Source organism: Protopterus annectens, chromosome 9.part0, assembly GCF_019279795.1.
Source record: "Protopterus annectens isolate FY-2018-M chromosome 9.part0, PAN1.0, whole genome shotgun sequence".
In the NCBI taxonomy this organism is placed as follows: Eukaryota; Metazoa; Chordata; order Ceratodontiformes; family Protopteridae; genus Protopterus; species Protopterus annectens.
The window spans coordinates 459833375-459854561 of NC_056743.1; the positions used below are offsets into that span (position 1 = coordinate 459833375).

General features: G+C 41.1%; 1 protein-coding gene across 2 annotated transcripts in view; it reads right to left on the reverse strand.

Annotated features, from left to right (window-relative positions):
- The window catches only part of GPAT4 (glycerol-3-phosphate acyltransferase 4), an 845426-nt gene that overhangs the window by 223768 nt on the left and 600471 nt on the right, over positions 1-21187 (reverse strand). The gene's annotated exons all lie outside the window — the stretch shown is intronic.

Sequence of the window (21187 nt, forward strand, 5' to 3'; positions counted from 1 at the left end):
TTACACACTTTAGAGCAATGTGTCCCAGTTTAAGACCTCTGATATATTCACGCTTAAATAAATTAATTCACACACATCCAAACACTTTTGGGAAAGCTTGACATAGATTTCCAGCTCTCTCTCTTCCCCAAAATAATACATTAATGCTGCCACCAATCAGTGTGTCTTCACACCCTTCTAAAGGGGTGTCCAATTATGAAAGATTAGACATTAAAACAAATGATAGCAAATGACTTAACAGCCACGTATTCAGAGTAGCCCGGAAAGTTATCAAGTCAAGTATAAGCACTCTGAAATCACTAAAGAAAAACAATGATTGACCAGCCACGGTGTAAGTTAATAAAATGTTTAACACTGAGCAGAATGATTAAAAATATAAAAAAAGAAGTTACATATTTACCATAATGTTCTGTGTGTTGTCACTCTCGACCTTTATTCTCACTGATGGGTCAGATCCGATCCATCGGATCCGTCTCAGTCATTTCAAAAGCTTGAGGCCTTCAGCAAAGCTCATGGGCATTCTTCCTTATCCATAATGCAACTCCCTAACTTCCTCAGATTTTGTTTGCCTCTGACAACTCATATAGTGGTAACTGGTGTCATAGACAAATCATAAACATTATTTCTGAGGTAACAGAGTCCTGTAATATTCAATTAGTACTACTCAGTATCCCAGGAGTATAGGCAGGGGGTATGGAAGGTAGGTTGTGAGAATAAACGTCGAGACAGACAACACACATGGAACGTTATGGTAAGTACATAACTTCATTATGTGATGTTGTCAATCTCGCCTTTATTCTCACTGATGGGACTGTGCCGCAAGCTACCTGATTCTTGGGTGGCTCATGGGAGAATATTCCTAAGAACCATAGAGCCAAAAGATGCTCTACTCCTACAGGCCAAATTCACTTTGCAAAGAGTAATAAAGGTGTGAGGTTTTGCTTACGTTGCTGCCACACAGATGTTATCCAAAGGTAATCTGACTTGAAAGGCTTTAAGTAGCTACTGACCTAGTGGAATGAACTTTAACAGGGTTAGGAAGAGTTTTGTTCTTAGAACTGTAAATGAAGGATATACATTGTGAAAGCCATTTGGATACAGAAATTTTGGACACTGCCTTTTCTAATATAAGAATAAGAAATAAACAGCTGATATGACTTTCTGATTTCTGAAGTTGTGTGCAAGGAGAAACACAACTGTCTATGAATGTCCAGAACATGCAGTGAATATTCCCCCTTTAGTTTGGAAGTTCGAGAAGAAACCCAGCAGCTCAACAGCTTGACTGAGGTTACTTTCCAACACAACTTTGGTAAAATGAAGGATTAGTGCATAAAGAAACTCTCTCCTTATAAAATACTAGGTATGGTGGCTTGGCAGATAAAGCTTGTAATTCCAAAACTCTCCTTGCTGAAGTAATAGCCACTAAGACAAGTGTTTTCCAGGAGAGATGCTTCAATTCACAGGTAGCAGAAGGTTCAAAGAGAGAACAGACATTGTTCGACAATACGAAATTCAGATCCCAAGGTGGTGACCGTTTTTTGTATGGAGGTCTTACCGCTGTAGTTCCTTTCAGGAATGCCTTACAAAGCTTGTTTGACATGACTCCAGAACCATTTTCTCCTATATGAACATTTGAAATAGCTGCCAACTGAACTCTAATAGTGGCTGCAGCAGCGCCCTCATTGAAAAGTTTTGCTAAAAATTCTAGAATGGAATGTATGGGCACAGTAAAGGGATCTACTTGAATATTGCTGGATCATGCAACAAATCTCTTCCATTTAGCTCTGTACAATTTGTGTGTAAATGATTTATGGGAAGATAAAATATGTTTAACTGGAGGGGAAACCTGAAGATCAGGGAGAACTGGAGCAGCTAAGCTGTTAATTTGAGACTGTTCAGATTGGGATGAACCATTACGGACAGGTGAGCCAGAAGGTCCAGGGCAGGGTCCAGAATCCATGGTCTGCCCCACACGAGGCTAAGGAAAGGGAACCAGAGTTGTTGAGGCCAATAGGGAGCAATTAGGACTATTGTCTCCAACAAACTTGCTTTCTGCAGCAATTTTGAAATTAGAGGGATTGGCGGAAAGGCATAAAGAAGTCCTGGGAGCCAATCATGAACAAGTGCATCCCTTGGTAACCTTTCACCCGCAGGAGGAATCAGGGCAAAGTAACTGCTGCATTTGGGATTGGTGGGCAATGCAGAGAGATTGCAGCAAGGCTGGCTCCATTTTTGGAAGATATCTTCCGTAACTTTTTGACTGAGGAACCACTCATACAGCCATAAAATGTCTCTGCTCAATTTTTCTGCAATTACGTTGGATTTCCCAGGAATGCACATTACTATCAGAAAGCGGTTAGAAGATGTTGTCTATTGCCAGAAACTCAGGGCTTCTCAACAAAGAGGGTAAGATCTGGTCCCCCCCTCCGTTTGTTGATGTACTAGACCACAGACATGTCTGCTTGTAATGCTATCGTTCATAGAGGGAGTGAGTCTTGAAATGCTTGCAATGTCAAAAGCACTGCCCTCGTCTCCAGGACATTTATGTGCAAATGAGCCTTGTGCTGTTGCCAGATACCTTGAATGGTATTCTCCAGATAATGCCCCCCAGCCTATATGGGAAGCGTCTGTGGTCACCACAGCTAGGGGCTGAGGGGGAATGAAATGACAGCCTTGAGAAAATAATGGAGAAAAAATCCACCACTGGAAATCTTTTCTGCAAGAAATGGTTATCATGATTTTGTACACATTGTGTCAAAAGTAACCACTGGAGTATTCTCATGTGGAGACGAGCTAGGGGAATCAGAACAACTGAAGAAGCCATTTTTTTCCCAGTACTTAAAGAACTAGCTTTGCAGAAGCTCATTTCTTCCTGATTAACAGTCTTACATAATAGCAAAGATAGGCTATTCTGTCTTGTGGAAGTTTTGCTATCATTGTAGCAGTGTTTATCTCTGTTCCTATGAAGACCAAACTCTAACATGGCTCTAGAGCAGATTTTTTTGTAACTTAAGGTAATACCTAGGGAGGAACAGAGTTGTAGAGTGTAGTCTCTGGCTTGTGGCAGAAGATGCCTGGTCGGGTCAGTTATGAGCCAGTCATCCAGATACGGAAACACCCAGACTTCTCGGTGTCTCAGGTGAGCTGCCACTACTACCATGCATTTGGTGAACATTCTGGGGGCTGTAGTGAGACTCAAAACTGGAAGTGGCTAGCTCCTAGCTGGAAGCACAAGTTCTTTCTAGATCACCTTTTCATTCGTACATGGTAGTATGCATCCTGAAGGTCTATAGAGCACATCCAATTGTCTTTTTCAAGAAATGGAAGTATCAACTGTGGTGTCACCATCTGGAACTTGGTCTTTTTTTTACAGATTTGTTCAGGTTGCTGAGATCCAAGATGGGTCTCCAATCCCCCGTCTTCTCTGGAACTAAAAATAATCTTGAGTATGTTCCAGATCCTCTCTGGTCTGCAGGGACTTCTTGGATGATTCTTTTTGTTAGTAACTTTTGAATTTCTAATGTTGCTTGTTCCTTTTGACTGATGGAATGTCTGGAATTGATTTGTTTGTGGGTGTGGGGAAGGAGAAGGGAATAATATATCCTTTGGATATTATGTTTTGCACCCATCTGTTGTTTGTAATCTTTTGTCAGGTTTCATGATGCAGAGACAATTACCCCCAAACTGCCTCCAGAAGTGAGCAATCAGACACCCCTTCAAGAGTGCTGAAAAGGCCTACCAAAGAAAGATTCTCTGGATCCCTGGTTCTGCGGACCTCCCCTGCCTTGAGAGCGACGTCTTCCATTATTGTTACCCCCCTCTGCCTCTAGGGGACCTTTCACCCTGTGTGTCCTGGAAAGACCTTTGATATTTTTCTGAACCACATCTTCCCACTACCTCTCTGACCATTGGGAAAGGGTCTGGTAAGTGTGGAAAAACATACTCCAGTGGCAGACAAGGTCTTGCTCTCTTGTTCACACCTGGTAAGCGTCTCTTACCTTAGGCCCAAAAAGAGAAGAGCCATCAAAAGAGGCATTAATGAAGGAAGACTTGAAGGGCTCCCTGAAATTGCAAAGGTGCATCCATGCCTGCCTCCTGAGAGAGATCCCTAAACCTGTGGCCCTACTTGTTCCATCTGCTGCATAAGAAATGAGTCTCATGGAACAGTTTACGACTGAATTGAGGGTGGCGAGCTGAGCTGTGACCAACTACCACCTTGTTAGCTACAGCTCCTTGGAGGGACAGTTCCTTCAATAGATCCCTCTGCCATCACCATCTTCTTTCGGCTGTTCCCGTTAGGGGTCGCCACAGCGGATCATCTGTTTCCATTTCTTCCTGTCCTCTGCATCTTGCTCTGTCACACCAACCACCTGCATGTCCTCTCTCGCCACATCAATAAACCTCATCTTAGGCCTTCCTCTTTTCCTGTTACCTGGTAGCTTCATCCTTAGCATCTTTTTCCCAATATACTCAGCATCCCTCCTCAGCACATTCAAACCACCGTAATCTTGCCTCTCTGGCTTTGTCTCCAAACCTTCCAACCTGGGCTGACCCTCTAATATACTTATTCCTAATACTGTCCACCCTCATTACACCCAGTGCAAATCTTAACATCTTTAACTCTGCCACATCCAGCTCTAACTCCTGCCTTTTTGTCAATGCCACTGTCTTCAATCCATATAACATAGCTGGTCTCACTACCCTCTTGCAGACCGTCCCTTTCACTCTTACTGGTACTCATCTGTCACAAATCACTCCTGACACTCTACTCCACCCATTCCATCCTGCCTGTACTCTCTTCTTCACCTCTCTTCCACACTCACCATTACTCTGAACTATTGATCTCAAGTATTTAAACTCATCCACCTTCGCCACCTCTACTCCTTGCATCCTCACCATTCCTCTATCCCCCTCTCACTCACACACATATATTCTGCCTTAGTCTTGCTGACCTTCATTCCTCTTCTCTCTAGAGCATATCTCCATCTCTCCAGGGTCTCCTCCACCTGTTCCCTACTCTCACTACAGATCACAATGTCATCTGCAAACATCAGAGTCCTGGTAAAATGGGTCAAGTAGTTCAGTGACCGTAAGGCAAAGGTCGTTGGTGAAAAGATGCGTTTCCCATATCTACCCATGGTCCTGGAATCCTTATTCGGAGGATGGACAGAGGAACTGGTCTCAGATAGTTCCTTTTTAGTGGCTGTCACCACGACCATGGCATCAACTGCTACACCTTTAGTTAAGAATGGTTTGTCCTTGGGAGCAGTAATGTACTTATTTGGCCTACTAGTAGTAGCTTCTATGGAATGTGAAGTCTTCTAAGCCTTCCAAAAGATTAATTCAATATGTTCCTCGGAAAGAGGGATCACCCCAAGAGGTTGAGGGGCAGAGACCCAAAAGCCTTCAGGTATACTGACTCCTCAGCTGAAGGGGATGTGGACTGCCAGTCACCTCTCTGCTTTTAAATTTCCAGGATGTCTCCAAAGGAGACATCCTCAGGAGGTGACTTTGGGGACATTTCTGCCTCACTGAGGTCATTATTGGATGAGATAGACTCCTTTGGGGAGTCGAGATGCCTTCTTTTGCAGGTCCTCTTCCAAGGGACCTCCTCAGTGAGGTAGTCTGAGGAAGTTTCAGAAGAGGGGGTGTCCATTTTTGGACATCATGAGGCCTGGCATTTCCACAGTCCTGTGGAGAGGGTACTTTATAAGACAGACACCTGCGCAAAACTGGGAGGAAGATCAGAGGTAGGCTGTGTCTTAGACTGGGATGTAGTCAAAACCCGCCTCATGACTTCAAAGGCAGTCTGCCCTACTCTGAACACCACCCCGGATCGACAAAAAGGTTTTCGAGGATGAAGGAAATCTCCGGTGCAGGAGACAGAAGCTCTGAGGCAGAGGTAGGAGCTATACTCACCCGCGCCAAAGCCCCCAGAGGCAAGGTCGGATCCAGAGAGATCCACACCAGCTCCGAGGATCCAACCGGGAAGCGTCTGCTCCTAGAGACTTCCTGCTAAGAATGTGCGGAAATGCTCCGGGCAGACATCGGATCTGAAGAACCTATGGGTCCCGGATCCGATAAAGACACAAGCTGGACATCTGAATCTTCTGGCTTTGAAACCAGAGGATGGATCAGAGGAGAAGTAAGCACCGAAAGGGAGGACTGTGTTTGATACGATTCCTTTCAGTTTGGATCCAATAACTTTGTCAAAAAGGGAGATGGGAGCTGAGAAGGTATCAGTTCCAATGAAGGTGAATGGCTCCGATATCCAAATTCTGTGGGTGCCGAAGAGGTTGGAGCCATGGGTTCCAGCTACTCCGACAAATTCTTGGATCCTGCACCGACTGTCTGCTCTGACGGTTCTGTTGGAACAGATGGTCAAGGAGCTTTTTGCTTCAGCTCAGAGGAAAAATTTACCACCGAAGCACGTTTTTGAAATTTTTCAGATGTGTCAGACTTGGTGGCAAACTCAGGTGAGATAGCCTCAAATAAGAAATAGTCCTCTAACCAAAATGGACAACAAAGAAGGAAGAGATTAGTAAAAAGAGGGATAAAAGTCCTCTAACAAATGGATGTTATTAGATGCCTTCTAACTTAAATGGACACTAACAGGGAAGTAAAGGGGCCAAACACTCACTATATAATAATGAAAAATGGGTAAGGAAAATATGTATGAGTATATAAAACTATAATAAACTAATTAAACTATAATAAACTGTCTAATAACACTAAAATAAATTTTGAAAATTAAAGCACTTAGCCCAGAGCTTGCTTCAGAACCTCCTTCACACAGCAGTAAACAAGATCTGGGGAAGTTAGGGAGCTGCATTATGGGTAAGGAAGAATGCCCACAAGCTTTGCTGAAGGCCTTGAGCTTTTGAAATGTCTGAGACAGATCAGATCCGACACATGGGTGAGAATAAAGGCATGATTGGCAACTTCACATCAGTAATTTCCAATAAACAAACACAACTCAATCACCAGGAAAATAAAATCAGTACTGAAGGATAAAAATCCAACATTTAGAAAAACTAACTGATCTAACTGATTAGTTATATCTGACGAAAGAATACTGTCCCTGATCTAACTAAATTACTACAACAGAGCAAAGGCAGGCTTTACAGTTCTTGGTGAGTCCTTTTGGGTATTCAATGCACAGTACATCTGTGAACAACTCACAACTGAACTCTACTGACTACTGACTGTTAACTGTCTTCAGCAGGATCTTTTATACACTAGCCTAACTGACAACTATTCTGGTTCAAATTTTCATTTCATATTTGAAATTCAACAAACAGCTGTTTTCTAGAAGTTCCTTCCTGTCTTTCAGCTTCTCACAGTAACACATAGCAACTGTCAACATTCTGATGACATTACCTACAAACCAACTGAATCTGAGACCGTTGGCCTTTAGAATCTTTCTTCACAACCATGTGCAGTTAGAAATGTAAAAGGACACTGGTCCAAGTCTTTAAAACATTCTGTATAAACAGATTATAAATCAACATGTACGAACGTATTTACAATATCATAGCTAGTCATGCTGGCATATAATACACAAATGAATCTGAAATTATGTACAAACACTCAGGAGGACATACTAGCACAAATAACAGTATCTAATTTCTTCACAATAGTCAAGAGTGAAACTGTATGAGTGGGGTTGCATGTGTGACTGTTTACAAGACGTATATGAGGGTGGGAGGATATGGGGTTGATAAGGTGAAGGGTGCAGAGACAGTATGGTTGAGGGGAAGATACAGGGAATGGAAGGGGAGGCCTCAGAGAAAGACGAGACACAGATGATTTAAGATTGTTTGTTGCTGGTAGTTTAGATTGTTGCAATTTGATAGTAAATAATCATAGACAGAACTTAGCTGGAGATGGAACAAGAACATAGCCAGGTATTGCTGAGGTGCTATTTAAGTTCAGTTTTGAAGGTTACTAGTTTGTCTGCAACTCTAACATGAAGAGGGATAGAATTCTGGATTTTTGAGATGTAGTTGGACTAGAGGGAGTTACCAGCGGTGTTATTAGATTTGGTAACTAGTGGGAGTGTGACTGGATGGATGAAGGTAGTTTCTGTCATTAGAGCAGAAATGCACTACGTAATGGGGTGCAGAACATTTTTCTGGCATATGAGTTTGTAGGCAGTGATTAGTTGGGTAGATGTTATATAACTGGGTAGTTCCAAACAGTGCAATTCCTGAAGTGCACTGCAGTGACTCGGGGGGGGGGGGGTATTACTTCAAATGTGGCTACTTTGTTACAGCAGACTTCTAATTTTGATGTCAGTGAGAAGCAGAGAGGCATAAAAAAGAGTTAACAGTAAACAGGTTCTGCTTACTGACTGCCGTGATAAGTTAAGGTTCGAATCTACAAAGGGATCCTAGCTTTTTATGTGTAGTTATGAGAACTTGGGTTATGTACTGGTCAAATTTTAGTTTTTCATCAATTAGTATTGTGAGGAGTTTAGTTTGGACACCGTTCCGATTTTGGGATTGTTGGACAAAGAGATATTTAATGAGGATGTTAGCCCTGTATATTTTCTGGATGTGAAGAGCATTAGTTTAGTTCTGTTAGGATGAAGTATGGCATGGGAGTTTATTAGCCAGGATTTAACAGCAGAGACAGAAAGCTGTGTTTTTTCTTGGAGTTTTTGAAGGGTTTGTGCATAGCAGATGATAGTGGTTGCTGTGGGAAATTTACTACTAAAGATGTTAAATAGCAGTACCCCAGAACTGAGTCCTGTGGAACTTCCAAGATAATATATCTATAGATCGTAGTTTTGTTAAGGAAAAAAGTATTTTTAACCCGCCTTTGCATCCTGAAATTAAAAATTTTGAAAGATTAGTTGTGAATGAGATAAGAAATTATTCTACAGTTAAATACAAAACTAATTTGAGTTTAGGAGAAAATGATGCTTTGTTGGACCTCAGTAATAACATAAATGCTACAGTAATGAAGCCGGACAAAGGAGGGGGAACTGTTTTAATGGAGTTCCTTGTTTATGAAGGGAAAATGAATACACTTTTACTGGATTCTAGTCAATATGTGATCGTGTCCAAGAAAAAGAAAAATATAACATACAGTAAAATGGATATGGCCCTGGAGGAATTATTAATAGAGGGGCTGATGGACCAAAATACCCATCAGTATTTAAAAGTAGAGAAACCCAGGATTCCCTCTATATTTGGAATTCTGAAAATCCATAAAAATTAAAAAGATCCTCCACTAAGGTCTATTGTTTCAGCTGAAGGATCGAAATATTTTCCCTTAGTTAAATATGTCAACATGAAGTTAAAAGCAGTATGGTTTAAGAGGAAAATATTTTGAGGTATTCCTGAGATTTTTTGAGGGAAGTGAAGGAAGATATGTATTGAGAAGAAATGGCATTTATTACTATAGATATAGTTGATTTATTCTCTTGCATCCCTCATAATGAGGGCATTAAATTACTGGAAGAAATAATATTTGAAGATGGCGATTTAACACACAATGAATGTTTAGTTTGTTTACAATTAATCGAGCTTATTTTGAATTACAATTTTACTTATTTTAAGGGTGAAATTTTTCATCAGATAAAAGGGGTGGCCATGGGTGCTGCTTGCACCCCCCACAAATGCTAATTTGATTCTAGCAAAACTGGAAGAAAAAAATGGTTTTGAACTCCATTTATAACAAATGTTGGATAATGTACAAAAGGTTTTTAGAGGATATAGTTATCTTGTGGTTGGCATCAAAAGATTTGTTTGAGGAGTTTATGAATTTTTTAAATAGCACCACTTCTTTTTTGAAATTCACCCATAATGTTTCCCAGAATAACTTATAATATTTCACTGTTGAGATTTATAGGGAGAATAACAAATTTAACTCCAAGATTTACAGAAAGTCTACTTTCTCGAATTCATATTTACACTTTAGTGCTCACCCAATGCATTATAAAAAGAATATTGTAAGAGGTCAAGTTTATTAGGTCAGGTAGAATGACGTTGAGTAACAGAGAATTTGAGAAAGAGATGGACTTTCTTAAAAAATTAATTTACAGCCAGAAATTATCCGGAGGACGTGGTATAGCAGATAAAAAGGGAAGTGTGGGATGGAAGACGAGCTAGATTTCAACCAATTTTAGGGATGAAGGGAAAAAAAAAGCTACACAGGCTGATAATAATCATACTGAAAATTTTGGGAAAGCTTTAATATTGGGAGTATAACACAAGTTCCATGTACGTAAAGAAAATAATGGAGACGGAATGGATTAGATTCAAGGGTTTGACAGACCTGGAAAAAAAAAAAAACATGAGTTGAAAATAGTTTATAAAAATTCCCATAACCTGTTGATTTTGATGGAAAATGAATTTAAAAATAATAAAGGTATTGGAACAAAGAAGGGACATGTAAATGTGGGCATTGTATGCAAAGTTGTCATATAATGAACCAAGAAAATGTTTACCTGGAGAGTAGAAAGATGCGTTTGAATGCAAAGGAATACTACAATTGTGATTCTCAGGGGTTAGTATATTTAGCAGTAGGTCATATTTGCCAGTCATTCTATTTTGGGAAGACTGAGCAGAAACTAAAAAGAATTATTATTATGAAATACAAATTAAACGAATGCATTATTCAAACATACACAGGAGTGTGAAGGGGCACATTTTATGTTCTTTGTCTTAGAAAAGACGAGGAAAGATATAAGGGGAGGTTTATGGGAAGAAAGGCTTAAATATAGAGAGCTGTGGTAGCAGGTCAAATTACAAGCAAATGTCAAACCTGGTTTCAATGAGAACTTATCCATAACTTTGTTATTAAAGTTAAGAGTTGCAAAACTGTAACCTAGAAATACAGAGATTGCACCATTTTAACATGATAGTTTTTTTTTGTTTCATATGAAGTTTAAAAAGTTTTAAGGTTAGGAACATTTTAGCACATTTAAGGTAATAATACATCTTAACAATATGTATTTCTTTCATTTGTAGGGTTCTCATATTTTAAGCATCGTTTTTAAATAATTTTGTGGTTTGACCACATGATGGCAGTATAAGTGAAACACATTTTGTGTTTTAATACTTTTTATATCATAATAAATTCTATATTTAATTGTTATAAAGGATTGTTTTATGGTAAATATACCAAAAAGTTTTTAGTTATCTATTCAATTTGTATGAAATGTGTTTTATGTATTAATTAAGCTAATTAATCAATTAACTTTGTGGGGTAATAAAAAAGGGGAATGTCTGGTTAGAGAATCCACATCTGACGAAGTTTGTGACGAAAACGTATTAGTGTTTGGAAAAGCGTTAATGTGGTGTTATATGTGGCATTGCAGTTTATGTAAATAAACGTTTTCCTGGAGGTCTTTGGTGCTTCGCTTCTGGATTCCAAGGGGCCTTGTTTGTGGATTTGTTTTTCACGGTCACCTTGACTGGCTTTGTTTTTTAGAAGGCTGGGTAGATGTTATATAACTGGGTAGTTCCAAACAGTGCAAATCTTGAAGCGCATTGCAGTGATGGGCTCGGGGGGGAGGGGGGTATTACTTGCAAATTTGGCTATTTTCTTACAGCAGGCTTCTAATTTTGATGTCAGTGAAAAGTTGAGGCGCATATAAAAGAGTTAACAGTAAATAGGTTCTGCTTACAGACTGCCTTGATGAGTTAGCAAGTTAAGGCTCGATTCTATAAAGGGGCCCTAGCTTTTTATGTGTAGTTATGAGAACTTGGGTTATGCACTGGTCAAACTTTAGTTTTTCATCAATTAGTACTGTGAGGAATTTAGTTTGGACACTGTTTCTATTTTGGGATTGTTGGATAAAGAGATATTTAATGAGGATGTTAGCCCTGTGTATTTTTTGGATGTGAAGGGCATTAGCTTAGTTCTGTTAGGATGAAGTACAATATGGGAGTTTATTAGCCAGGATTTAATAGCAGAGACAGAAAGCTGTGTTTTTTTCTTGGAGTTTTTGAAGGGTTTGTGCATAGCAGATGATAGTGGTTGCTGTGGGAAGTTTATTACTAAAGATGTTAAAGAGCAGTAACCCAGAACTGAGCCCTGTGGAACTCCCACAGTTACTGACAAGCGAGGGGGAAAGTCTTGTTGCCACTTAACTGCTTTTTGCTGGCCAGTTAAGTAGCTATCGAACCAAGACAGTGATTAAGAACCAAGTCCCAAGAAGGATAGCTCATTAAGAAGTTTTTTTTTTTTGTGGATGACTGTGTCAAATGCTTCTGATAGGTCAACAAAGAGGGATGAGACCAGCTTACAATCATTTCTATTTTGACTGACTTATTTACTTAAGCTAAGTAGGACAGTTGTGGTACTAAGATCAGGTCAAAAATCGTGTTTAGAAGGTTGCTGCTGGAGATGTGCTACATAACTTTGGTACAGATATATTTTTTCCAGTATTTTGGATATGGAAGTAGGACTGCTATTGGTCTATAATTTGAAAATGTGGTTGAGTTACCACCTTTGTGTAAGGGAATGATTTAGGAAATTTTCTGTAAGTGGGACATGGTCTTCTGTACTTAAGCAGTTGATTAGTACAGTGATATGGTAGGAGACTGCATCAGCAGCCAGTTTGAAGTATTCCATACATAATTTATCGGCTGCTAAGGTTGTGGGTTTTAGCTTTTGGAGAAGGTTCCTTATGGCAGAGGTCTGGACTGCTCTGAATGAGCAACTGTTAGCGTTGTTACTAGGAGGATGAGGGTGAAGAGGCAAGGGAGACCAAATTCAGTTAGTGAAATAGGTGTTGCATTGCATTACTCTCTTTAAAATTTGTGGTTTTGGGGTCTGGAGTGGTGGATTGACAAGGCCGAAGGACTTTCTTTTTTAATAGATCATCAGAATATTTTGGGATTGCTTTTGTATTTCTGGTTAATGTAAAAGTAGTAGGACTTACTCTAATTGGACCCACTTCATTTAAGATGTTTTGGAAGACTTCCTCTGTTGGGTCTCTAACATCACTACATATGAAGCCCATATGCAAGGTGACTTGAACACTGACTGAATGGCAATTAACACGGCAATCCTCACAAATTCCATAAATCTATACAACTTCACTCAATTAATCACTAGCCCCACTAGCTTTAATAAGTCTTCTTAAAAGACTACACACTAGACTGGATTCTTATCTCCACTCCAAACTCCACAGTTAACTCTGGCACTCTAACAGATAGTAGGGGCCAGATTCCAAAAAGACTTACTCTCAGATTAAGTCACTTACTCTGACAGTAAGTCTTTTGGAATCTTGACCCTTGGTGTAAGCCCATTTATAAACAGGCTTTAATCTGATGAAAGAAACTTACACCAAGAACAAGCCTTTCGGAATCAGGACAAACTTGCACTCAAGTCACTTACATGAGAACAAGGTTTTTGGAATTGGGCTCTATAAGTGACCACCTCCCAATCTTCAAACTCGGGCAACACACCCAACTACCAAAAACACATCACCCCAAACAAGTGACAGCCCTCTCCAACTTTCAGCCAGACTACTTTATCAATGCCCTAAAACATCACGACTGGGAAATTCTGAAAAGTCTACCACTAGATAATGTAGTCATAAAATGTAAAAGAATAACTTAAAATATTCTAAATGCACAAGATCCACCAAGAACTAAAAGTTTTAAAGCTAATCCTGATCCTTGGCTGAACACCAAAGCAAGGCAATGTATATGAGACAGAGACAGAGAGAGACAAAGCTTGGAAGGTCTGGCTCCACAAGAAATCTGAACAAAACCTTTCAAACTTACAGGACCATCAGGAACTATGCCCACATAATGGACCGGTGCTGACAAGAAATCCTACTATGTATCATTCTAAAATACAAACCCAACTCAAAACATTTCTGGATATCCATAAATAACCTCCTTAAACTAAGACAGACCACTATGCCAACTCTATTGACTGCATATTCTTTCAACAGTATTGCCAATCAGTTCAAAGAATAATTTCATTAAACCTGTTGAGTCAATAATCACAAACAAAAACTTGACTTCTCACCAAGACCCAGCGCAGATAAGCAACCGTGCTGGCAATTTCTCTTCTAAGTCGATCCACACCTCCACTATAAATAAGTTATAACAAAACATTAAAACCTAGAACTTTAGCTCCAGATAACTTACCTACCAAGTATTTAAAAACAGCAGCATAGCCTATCCAGTCTCTATTCTTATCAACTGTTCCAGAAAAGAAAACTATGTCCCTGCTCTTTGGAAAAAGTGCTACATAAAATTGGTGTACAGGGATGGTGCTTCCACACAGCTCTCCAGTTACAAGCCCACAGTTATCCTGCCCCCCCTTCTAAACTTCTTGAGAAATGCATTCACTCTCAGCTTATGAACTACATTAACAACAACAACATCCTCACACCCATCCAACAAGGCTTTTGCTCCTGCCATAGTACTACTATTAAGCTTTACTAACACTGTAAACAGTACAAGACACTCTAGAAAGCTCATCTCATCTTTGTTTTTAGATCTTTCTAAAGCATTCAACACTGTATCTCACCCAATTCTACTTGAGAAGCTCTCTGCGATAGTCATCTCTTCCTCACCACTTCTTTGTTTTTATGGTTATCTATCACACACAGCACAGGCTGTAAAATGAATAGCTGACTCTCTACCTTCAGCAGAGTAATCGTAGGTGCTCACCAAGGATCAGTTCTAGGCCCATTATTATTCATTCTTTTCACTAAAGACCTTCACACAGTGGCTAAACATGCAATCATCATCCAATATGCACATTACTTCCCTCTTTTATGCACAGCAGATAACAAAACTCTACAAGAAAAAAATCAGCACTCATTCTCTTCCACTGAAAATTGGTTAGACAATTTTCAGCTCCTCTTAAATCCCAAGAAAACCAAGCTAATCTTCTTTAACACCTTTATTAAATAATCACTTATGACATAGGCAAACATGCATTAATATAAAGGAAAACAAATTACATTAACATGTTTCCAGTTACATAAATTATATGTCCAACACTGCATAAAATGCTCAATTCCTGCCTTTCCTTAAACCTCACTCCTACTGAACATTATTCTGCATGTATTTTTCCCCAAATTTCCATTTTTTCTATGTCATTTACCCTACCCTTTTCTTAAGATCCCACTTCCAGTTCTTTTATCTCTGCTACAGCATTCAATACTTCAAATACAGTTGGTTTAGACTTTGATTTCCATTTCCAGAAACTGCTTTTTTTGTCAGCTACCAGAATTAAACTTAATAAGGTCTTACTATGTCTAGGTAATTCAGATCCACTGTCCCAGCTCAAAAGAATCATTTCTTTAGTTACAGTCATTTGCTCACCCAATATTTCTGAGAATGTACTCTGTAGGGAATTTTAAAAATCTGCCAACCCATTACATTCCAAAAACAGGTCTATATCACTTTGTTGAACGTTCATTTCCATAAACCTTCATTCATCGACCCTAATACAGCAAACAATCACATCAGCGAAGGTTCACTTCAATGAACGACTTACCCAGGAAATGGAACAAGTTGGCCATCATAAGAAATTTGCCCTTTCCCCCACTGTAGTGCAATCTCGAAATTGGTATATATAGTTGGAGGGAGGTCGAAGACACAACAACCCCACACACAGGTGGGTTTGAAATACTGTGCTTTGTGTGATGTTCGGAATGCTGGGCAACTCATTACTTTCCCTGGGTAAGTCATTTGTTGAAATAACGTTCATTGATGTGAACAGTCACTATATTAAGGTCAATGAACAAAGATTCACGGAAATGAACCTTTGATGAACTGATATAGACCCTCCAAAACATATGTTCCCAATCACTTCTTTTTTCCTCATCACACCTGCAACATTTGCCATCTACCTAAGGAAAATTTTTTTGAAGTTTGCATGGGGTATAAAAATACCCCTAAACATTCTGCACTTTGTTGCATAACTTGGGAGCCACACATGTCCTCCCATTGCTCCTTTGCAAATCATTGCTCTTTCCAAAATCGGGAAAATCTCTTTTCTCCATTCTTGTGTTGGCTTAGTTCTTAGAATACTTTCTGCTACTTTTTGAATATAATATTCTGTATGGCTAGTATTTTCCTTAAGGATCAGCATCAAAAATTCCACTCCCTCCATATTTCTTGAATTTTCCCCCCTTTCTTCATCATCCCTTTCTGCTTTGAATTACAGCACTCTGCTTGTGAGTTATGTATATGAGCCTTAATTCTGTAACCTTAAAATATCCCTTCAAACTGGGTAACTCTAAACCGCCTTGTTCTACTGGAAGGATCAACTTAGCCCACTTAACTCTTTCCCTCACCCTTTCTCAGATAAATTCCTTTTAAATTGTTAAATACTCTCCACAACTTCTTCTCTGTTTGATAAAAACACACCTGAACTATATACAACACTAGAGAGACTAAAAACAGTTTCACTGCTTGCATCTTAGTATCCATAAACAGGAGCTGTCAGTTCCTCAGTTTTTATATTATCTTTTGTTTCCCACATAGCTTTAGCTGCCTTAACAGAAGCCTTTTTAATCTATACTCCAAAATACGTCATCTCATTCTGTCCCCATTGCTGAACACATTCATGTGTGGGTAGATAATTTATTGCTATACCCTTTGTTTTATCTTTATTAATTTTGAATCCTGAAAAAACTTGAAAGTTCCACAACACAGAGATGTCCTTTTCTGGATTTCTCAGGTATATAATATAATCATCTGCAAATAAAGAAAAATAGAAGTTATGTCCTTACCATAACGTTCCATGTGGAGTGTTCATCTCGCCTTTGTTCTTACACATGGGTTCGGAGCCGATCCTCGGCTCCGTGGGCTGCAAGCTCTGCATCGAGAAGAAGCTCGAGATCACCTAATACCCACAATCCCCCTCTGCCTTTACCTCAGATCTAGTTTGCAAGCAAACCAGCCATAGAGAGCACACACACATACCAAAATTTACATAATGATAGGATCATCTATATACATATATACATATATATATATATATATACACAAGTGTATCATACAATACAACTATTGCAACTGCAGAAGGAGAATACTCTAGACCAGGCACCAAATCGAACGTTCTTCCTAAGGGTGGGAAGGGTGGGAGTGTAAGAACAAAGGCGAGATGAACACTCCACATGGAACGTTATGGTAAGGACATAACTTCTATATGTGAGAGTGTTCAATCTCGCCTTTGTTCTTACACATGGGTAGCGTCCCTAGCTCCATGATCCTGAGGAACTCACGGGAGAACGTTCTTGAGCACAGTGGAACCGAAGGTTGCCCTATCCCTAGAAACCCTGTCCACTTTGTAATGAGAGATAAATGTATGTGGTTTAGCCCAAGTAGCAGCCGCACAAATCGTGTCTAATGGTAAGCGAGCTGCGTGAGCTAAGGATGTAGACAATGATCTCGTAGAATGTCCTTTAGGTTTGACCGATAAGGTTTGATTGGAAGCCTCATAAACGTATGTGATGCAATCAGTTAGCCATTTGGAAAGAGTTCGTTTCGTAACTGCTACACCCTTCCTGCTGTCAGCAAAGGCTACAAACAGTTGATCAGATTTCCTGTGATCTTTTGTTCTATCCAAATAAAATCTGAGTTGTCTATGAACATCCAATTTGTGCAACATATACTCTAATTTATTAGAGTGATTTTTGAAGAAGGTGGGTAATTCAATGGACTGATTAATATTATTAGTAGAGCAAACTTTGGGGAGAAAGGATGGATTAGTGCGAAGGGATACTCTGTCAGAGTGGAAAATTAAATAAGGGTGTTTAATAGAAAGAGCCTGAAGCTCAGACACTCGCCTAGCGGATGTAATGGCCACCAGGAATAGAGTTTTCCACGATAAAAATTTCAATGGGCAATCTGAGGCTGGTTCAAAGGGGGGCAACATCAATTTAGAAAGTAAGAGGTTCAGATTCCACGGTGATGTAGGAGTTCTAACTGGTGGTCTGATATGAAAAGATCCTTTTAAAAAAGCTTTACAAAGTCTGTGAGCCATAATAGGCGCACCACATTCTTCCACATGAAAGTTAGAAATGGCAGCCAATTGCACTCTTAAAGTAGCAGGAGAAGCTCCTTCATGAAACAATTCTGTCAAAAACTCCAAGATCTTGTTCAACGGAGCTATAACAGGGTCCAAATGATGTGAATTAGCCCAGAAGACGAAACGCTTCCATTTACTGGTGTAGGTTTTTGTAGTGGAAGCTCTATGAGAAGCCACTAAAATATTCTGAACCGCCGGTGTAAGGGAATCAGACCTGGCTAGAAAGGGAAGCGGAGCAGCCAAGCTGCTAGATGGAGTGATTCGAGAGATGGGTGAGGAACTCCTAACGAGTGAGTCAGTAGATCTGGCTCTGGGTCCAGCATCCAAGGTCCCCGAATGCGGTGATGCAATAGAAAGGGGAATCAAATTTGACGGGGCCAGAATGGGGCAATGAGGATTATCGTCCTCTGAAGGTTGTTGGCTTTCTGCAGAAACTTTGCAATCAGGGGAAATGGAGGAAAAGCATACAGGAGACCCGGGGGCCAATCGTGCACCAGCGCGTCCCTGGGGACTTCCCCTGGAGGGGGTAATAGGGCAAAGTAGCTCCTGCATTTGGCATTCATTGGAGATGCAAACAGATCGCAGGAAGGCTGGCCCCACTTGCGAAATATCATGTTCGCAATTGACTGTTTGAGGGACCACTCGTGAGGCAACAGTATTGCTCTGCTCAGCCTGTCGGCTATGACGTTGGATGACCCGGGATATGCGTTGCGATCAGAAAGCGACCCGTGGACTCCGCCCATTGCCAAATTCTCATGGCCTCTCTGCATAGTTGATAAGACCTGGTTCCCCATTGCTTGTTTATGTACCAGACTACGGACATGTTGTCTGTCTGAACTGCAATAGTTCCTAGAGGAAGAAGGGGAGCAAAGTGTTGCAACGCTAAAAACACTGCCCTCAACTCCAGAACATTGATGTGCAGATTGTACTCCAGATTGGTCCATTCGCCTTGGACTGTCTGTCCCTGAAAGATGCCCCCACCCTATCAGGGAAGCGTCCGTGGTTATCGTCGCTGACGGTGTGGGTAGCACAAATGGTCTTCCGCTGGAAAGGTTGCAAGTCTGAAGCCACCAAGTTAGGTGTGATTTGCATGTGTTTGTTATCAGAATTTCGTGTGTCAGAGGTAGCTGTTGGAGCGACCATTGTGCAAACAGCAGCCATTGTAGAACTCTCATGTGCAGTCTTCCCAATGGTATCGCAATGAGAGAAGCTGCCATGAGACCCAAGACCTTTAGAACCAGCTTTGCCGGGATTTTTTGGACGACAGAAGGAGAGAAATGTTGTTTTGAAGTGCGACTATCCTTTCTGTAGGAAGCCTTAGAATCAAATGATGCGTATCTAATTCCGCTCCTATGAATAAGATATGCTGTGATGGCTGTAGTAAGGATTTTAAATTTACGGAAATTCCGAGGTGAATACAAAGTTGTAGGGTGTAATCCCTGGCCTGTATCAGTTGACGCCTGGTGGCAGACAGGAGCCAGTCGTCCAGATACGGAAACACCTGGAATCCTAGGCGCCTCAGATGAGACGCTACCACTGCCATGCATTTGGTGAAAACCCTGGGGGCTGAGGTCAGACCAAAGGGCAGGGCTCGAAACTGGTAGTGACTGGCTCCCAGCCAGAAGCGCAAATGATCCCTGGACGCCCTGGCCATTTTGATGTGGTAGTATGCGTCCTTCAGATCTATTGAGCACATCCAGTCGTCCTTCCGTAGGAATGGAAGGATCGATTGAAGCGTGACCATTCGGAACTTTTCCTTCTTGACAAAGGTGTTGAGGTTGCTTAGGTCCAGAATCGGCCTCCAGTCCCCTGTCTTCTTTGGAACTAAAAGAACCTTGAGTAAGTCCCGAATCCTATTTGGTCCGCTGGGACTGGTTGGATGACTCTTTTTTCTAGCAGCTTTGAAATTTCTATAGCTGCTGGGTCTCGCAGATGGGGTACATCTGGGAGTTTTTCTTTGGAATGGGGTGGATAGGAATGGTATTTTGTAACCTCTGGTAACAACGCTTTTACCCAGTTGTCTGCAGTAAAGTTTTGCCAGGCCTGAGGGTATAAAGCTAGCGACCGACTGCCTCCAGAGCAGGACAGTCGGGCCTCCTCTCAGGAGTGCTGGAAAGGTTTTCCAGGGGTATCCCTGTCACCTTGGTTTTGCGGACCCCTCTGCCGCCAGGCGGCGTCTTCCACCTCTGCCCCTCCTCTGCCTCTAGAGGGGCATCACCCTGTGTGCCTGGGAAAGATCCTTGGGGTTTTGAAACCACATTTTCCCACCACGTTGCCCTTTGGGGTACGGTCTGGAAGGGTGGAAAACGGACTCGACAGCAGACAGAGTCTTTCCCTCCTGTTCACACCGGGTAAGGGTCTCCTTTACTTTAGGGCCAAAAGTGTGGCACCATCAAATGGGGCGTTAGTAAAGGAAGACTTGAAGGCTTCCGCAAATGAACATAAGCGCATCCAGGATTGCCTACGAAGAGCAATCGCTGAAGCCGCTGCCCTACTCGATCCTTCGGCTGCGTATGATATTAGCCTCATGGATGAGTTAACAATGGATGTAAGGGTATTTAGATGTGCTGAAACTTTCTCTGAGACCGCAGCATCTGTAGTACCCTGGAGGGTATCTCCCAACTCTTTGACTAGATCCCTCTGTAAGCGTGTAAAATGGGTCAAATAGTTCAGGGACCGCATAGAAAAAGCCGCTGAACTAAAAATGCGCTTCCCGTATCTGTCCATAGTCCTAGAATCTCTGTTAGGCGGATGGACAGATGAGGAAGATTCCGACATCTCCTTTTTCGTGGCCGCTGCCACCACCATGGCGTCCACTGGAACTCCTTTAGTGAGGTAAGCCTTGTCTTGGGGTGCAGTGATGTACTTATTAGGCTTCCTAGGGACCGGTTCCACCGTGTCAGGTGTCTCCCACGCCCTTCGAGCAATCAACTCCATTAACTCATCGAAGGGCGGAGTGACCCAAGACTGACTCATCCTCAGAAGGGGGGAGGGACTGCCAATCACCTCTCTGCTTCAGGATCTCCAAAATGTCAGAAAAAGAGACATCTTCTGAAGGTGACTTTGGGGACCCTTCTGACTCATCCAAGTCAGTATCGGATGTTAAAGATTCTTGTGGAGAATCTAAGTGTCTCCTCTTACACAATCTTTTCCTAGGGACCTC